Source organism: Pongo pygmaeus, chromosome Y, assembly GCF_028885625.2.
Source record: "Pongo pygmaeus isolate AG05252 chromosome Y, NHGRI_mPonPyg2-v2.0_pri, whole genome shotgun sequence".
Taxonomy (NCBI): domain Eukaryota; kingdom Metazoa; phylum Chordata; class Mammalia; order Primates; family Hominidae; genus Pongo; species Pongo pygmaeus.
The window spans coordinates 10081072-10087071 of record NC_072397.2 but is presented as its reverse complement, the minus strand read 5'-3'; positions in this window follow the sequence as shown (position 1 = coordinate 10087071).

Genomic DNA, 6000 nt, shown 5'->3' with positions numbered 1-6000 from the left:
TGCACTATGGCTGAACAGTGTGTTTGTTATAATTTCAGTTTTCTGAATTTCCTGAGGATTGTTGTATGCCTGATTTTGTGGTTAATTGGGTTTTGACTATCGCCTGTACATTGATAATTTTTATTATTTCATTGTTATCTGAATTATATTTCTGACATTTCATCCATTTCAGCTTGTTTAAGAACCATTGCTGTGGAGCTAGCGCAGTCATTCGAAGGAAAGAAGACAACTTTTTGAGTTGTCAGAGTTAGCGCGCTGTTTCTTTCCCATCTGTGTGGGCTGACATTTATTCAGTTTGGACCATCAGTCCAAATTGCAACAGATCAACATACTATTTTAATCAGTTGGTGACTATTCATATTCACTCTCATAGCACCTAAATGCAACCAAATGGCTACCTTATGAATTTTGTTCCAACTGCAACTTCTCAATACCACATCATATCACCCTTGCAGAATAGTTCTTTGGGCCTAATGGTGGAACCATCTACTTTTACAAACAAATATTTTGAGATATTACTCAATAAGGCATCTTATTCTAACCTGCTACAAGAAAGCAACCTGTGGTGCCAAGTGCCTGTGATAGCTGATACCTCAGCTGCCTCTTGTTTTAGGTCAGCTCATCAACAATCTTCACTGGGCAAACATCACCCTAATTACAACTGACCTTCCACCAGAAGAATAATAGATTATGCAGAACAACAGTGATTGAAAATCTCTGATGCTGACAAAAACAATTCTTGCAATTCTCTTACTGAACAACAAAATTACATGTTCACTTTTATGGTTGTTTTTCCTTTACTTCTAAAAATATGATTTAGAGTAAAATGGGGTTTTATTTCAATGACAGGCTATTGTACTATTTTTTTAAAAATATATGGGCTTTTTGACTATTGGACAAGACACTTTAAATGCCCCCTTTTAAGTTACTTTATTTAGCTATCTGAAAAGGAATAAATAATAGAGTGTTTTAGTCCACTTGCTGCTGGAACAACTGAATACCACTGACTGGGTAATTTGTAAAGAGACTTATTTTGCTCATGGTTCTGAAGGCTAGAAAGTCCAAGGAGTTACATCTGGTGAGGTCTTCTTTCTAAGTTACAACATGGTAGGAGGGCATCATATAGTGAAGGACACATGAATAACAGAAAATTGGGACAAACTCATATTTTTATTGAAAGCCCATTCACACAATAAATAACTTATTTTCCAGAAAATGCCATCAATCCAGTCATGAGGGTGTGCCCTCACAGCTCATCACTGGTTTAAGGCCTTATCTCCTAACACTATTATGATGGCCACAGAATTTCCATGTGGGATTTGGAGAGGACATTCAAAGACATGGCAGTTAGCAAGGTAGAAAGAAGGAACTAGAGCTAGGAAAAGGTAAAAAGCAACTTCTTAAATAGTCTGTCATAAATCAAATAAGAGCCTAAATTGGAAGGACCCCAAGGAAACAGATGCAGACATGCGTACACACAAACACACACACACACACAGACACACACACACAGAAAATCTAGAGAAAGGTTAACACAGTTTATTTCAGTATTTTATCAATTACATATTCCCAGGTATTATTAGTATTTTAAATACTTTGATTCTATTATAATTGGTATTTTCTTTTTTGTTTTTTATATTTTAATTGGTTAATTTTATGTTGTTAACATTTATTTTAGATTTAAAGGTACAAGTGTACTGTTTTACATAGGTAAACTTGTGTCACATTGTTTTACCATGTTAGGCATGGTAGATCATACCTGTAATCCCAATATTTTGGGAGGCCAAGCCAGGTGGATTGCTTGAGGTCAGGAGTTCGAGACCAGGCTGGCCAACATGGTAAAAACCCATCTCTACTAAAACCACAAAAATTATCCAGGTGTGGTAGAATGCACCTGTAATCCCAGCTACTCAGGAAGCTACAGCAGGAGAATTGCTTGAACCCAGGAGAAAGAGACTGCAGGGAGCTGAGATTATGCCACTGAAATCCAGCCTGGGTAACAGAGAAAGATTCCATCTTAAAAATAAAAAAAATAAAAAAATAAAGAGTGCAGGGATGCCACGGGTGGGCATCTGATGCTGCACCCTAGGGAATGGGGCTTCTGCTTGCCCCCAGCTACCCAAGTGCACAGGGAGGCTTGCATCCACAGATACAATTTGGGCAATAGCAGCTCCTCCCAGGAAGGTGGGGCTCTTACCTTACTTTTGGAGCAGAAGGCATGAATCTGCAGTCACAATTTTGGTGGCTGCAGTGGCACCAAGGGAGCCCCCACCTCAACTCAAAAGTGGCAAGGCTCCTGCCATCTCCACAGAGCATGCAGCCCAAGATGCACCTCCCTGCTGCATCTAGCAGAATGAAAGCAGCAGGCAGTGGAGTGGCCACTGCCATCAGTTCCACCTCTAAAGAAGTACTTCTAACTGCCATCAGGAAAGGGTTGATGATCATCAACCTTAACTGCTTGATAATGACAAAGGCACTGATTTGGGAAAACAACAGTCATTTCTCTCAGAGACCTATCTAGGGATTCTCAGTAAAAGGGAGTTATTATTCAAGGTTCCATTTGCACAAAAGTTTGGAGTTTAATGACCCAAACCTTTCATTTCTTCTGAGGTGCAGTCAACGATCACTGATTGGTTCACCCCCAAAATTGTCAAAATATACAGATACCTCAAAAGAAAAAGTTGCCTTTATTCTGAAAAACAAAGAAAAATAAAAAATGTTGCAAGCAAAAAGTCAAAAGAAAAGACGACTTCCAGCAGTTCAGTTTACCCAGTCAAATCCTAGTCAAAATCTCCCAAGTTCCCAGAAATCCATACTTGTGGGCTGCAAGCCATCCTTTGAAGAGGATCAAAACAAGACAACAGTCTGTAAATGTCAAAGTGTCCTATGACACTCACAGTCAGAAACATGACCGATAAAAAATTTGGTTACCTGTGGTCTACAATAACCTAGAAATAACCCTAATTATGATTGATAACACAAACTTAAACATCAGAATTTTAGAAAGCCCATACCATTTTGAAACACAGCTTAACATTACTCACTAAAATATAATGTGAAGGTCAAACACCATGATATTTCATCAATCCTATGTAACTAAACATGTTAAATATTAGGTAATTTTGAAGATGAAATTTAATTTTGGAAAGTCTGTCAAATAAGTTAAAGGCTTAAAACTCTTAATAGAATTTCAGGTTACATAAAAGTCATCCATTTAGCCAAAATGATAACTCAAATTTTAAAAAGCCAAAATATTTTTTATTAAGAGGAAAATTCTAGTTTTCCAAACAGTCAGTTTCTTGTCCTTTCCTTCTTCTTTTCAGTGTTTATAAAACTAACAAAAATCTTTCATTACATGAAAGCCTTGTCAAAGAGAGAGAAAGCCAAAATTTCACTTGAATCAGTCTACTATTAATGGAAACTCCAATTTTTCTTTAATGAAACGTTACAGAAAAAACTATTCAACCTTAATCAGTTTGACCATGAATTGAGATTTTTTTAAAATTATTATTGTACTTTAAGTTTTAGGGTACATGTGCACAACGTACAGGTTTGTTACATATGTATACATGTGCCATGTTGGTGTGCTGCACACATTAACTCATCATTTAGCATTAGGTATATCTCCCAGTGCTATTCTCCTTCATTCCCCCACCCCGCAACAGTCTCCAGTATGTAATGGTCCCCTTCCTGTGTCCATGTGTTCTCATTGTTCAATTCCCACCTATGAGTGAGAATATGCGGTGTTTGTTTTTTTGTCCTTGCGATAGTTTGCTGAGAATGATGGTTTCCTGCTTCATCCATGTCCCTACAAAGAACATGAACTCATCCTTTTTTATGGCTGCATAGTATTCCATGGTGTATATGTGCCACATTTTCTTAATCCAGTCTATCATTGTTGGACATTTGGGTTGGTTCCAAGTCTCTGCTATTGTGAATAGTGCTGCAATAAACATACGTGTGCATGTGCCTTTATAGCAGTATGATTTATAGTCCTTTGGGTATATACCCAGTAATGGGATGGCTGGATCAAATGGTATTTCTAGTTCTAGATCTCTGAGGAATCACCACACTGACTTCTACAATGGTTGAACTAGTTTACAGTCCCACCAACAGTGAAAAGTGTTCCTATTTCTCCACATCCTCTCCAGCACCTGTTGTTTCCTGACTTTTTAATGATCACCATTCTAAGTGGTGTGAGAAGGTATCTCATTGTGGTATTGATTTGCATTTCTCTGATGGCCAGTGATGATGAGCATTTTTTCATGTGTTTTTTTGCTGCATAAATGTCTTCTTTTGAGAAATGGGATCTAATTAAACTAAAGAGCTTCTGCACAGCAAAAGAAACCACCATCAGAGTGAACAGGCAACCTACAGATGGGAGAAAATTTTTGCAACCTACTCATCTGACAAAGAGCTAATATCCAGACTCTATAATGAACTCAAACAAATTTACAAGAAAAAAACAAACAACCCCATCAAAAAGTGGGTGAAGGATATGAACTGAGATTCTTATACTCTTTTTATAACTGTTTACAATTTTTTGGTAAAGAGCAGATTACTGCCTGAAGAAACATTTGTTGTGTTTTTATTCTAATATTCAATTTACAGACAAACCAAATTATACGCTTTTGAATTTGGTCAACATAAATTTATTTTACTAGATTAATGCATATGAACTATCAACAATTTCTTCAAACTTTTATTTTTAAACAATTCTTTAACCCTTTAAGATTAAAAATTTACATTCCCATGAAATCTTATAATCTTTTACCACAACCACATTTAACTCTCCCTTCTATGAGCTTTGCAAGTGAATATATTTTCAGTAATCTCAATTATGTTTTATAGTGATAACTCTCAGCAATTTTAGTTTTGGTTAAAAACCTGGTAAGTTGTTTTAATTACATACTAGGTACAGATAAGGTCTGACTAATATCAAGCATAGCTACAGTTGTGATTAACTTAATATGTCCTCAGATCTAACTAACCTGTAAAGCAGGCAAGTCAAGCTATTTTCAAAAGCAAAAGAAGTGATTTATAACCTTAAAGCATTTAACAGAACTAGTTTCTGAACTGCTTAATTTAAACCCTATATCTACATTTCAAAGATATCTTTATTTCTCAAAGATTAGTCACATGAACTAAAAGACATTACAGCTTTATTTTTTCCTAATACTTAATCTAAGTGCTTACCTTTTTAAGTCAATTAGAGCCCTTTATATGTATATAGCTCATTTATATAAAATATATGGCACACACATATATATAACACACATTATATAACACATAATATATGACACACACATATATAACTACGCAGCCAGACAGAAGAAGATTCAGTAGTTGTATGATTTTTCCATGTGCCAATTTCTTAATTAGATTACTGGCCTCAGGGTGGAGCTCCTCAGAAACTAAGACTAGGAAAATATGCAGTTTCCTAGGTGTAATAAATAGGTATTGCTGGAAGACAAACAGATTTTTTTTTTTTGATAAATTCTCACTTTTTCCCCAGCTGGAGCACAATGGTACATACAGTCTTGGCTCACTGCAACATCCACCTCTCAGGTTCAAGCAATTCTCCTGCCTCAGCCTCCCAAGTAGCTGGGATTATAGCCACCCACCACCATGTCCGTTAATTTTCATATTTTTAGTAGAGATGGGGTTTCACCATGTTGACCACGCTAGTCTTGAATTCCTGACCTCAGGTGATCTGCCTGCCTTGCTCTCCCAAAATGCTAAGATTCAGGCATGATTCACCACACCTAGCCAAAAAACATTTTTTGGGGGGATGAAGTCTCATGCTGTTGCCCAGCCTGGAGTGCAATGGCATGATCTTGCTTCACAGCAACCTTCACCTCCCAGGTTCAAGTGATTCTCCTGCCTCAGCCTCCCAAGTAGCTGAGATTATAGGCACCCACCACCATGCCCAGCTAATTTTTGTATTTTTAGTAGAGACAGGATTTCATCATGTTGGTCAGGCTGGTCTTGAACTCGTGA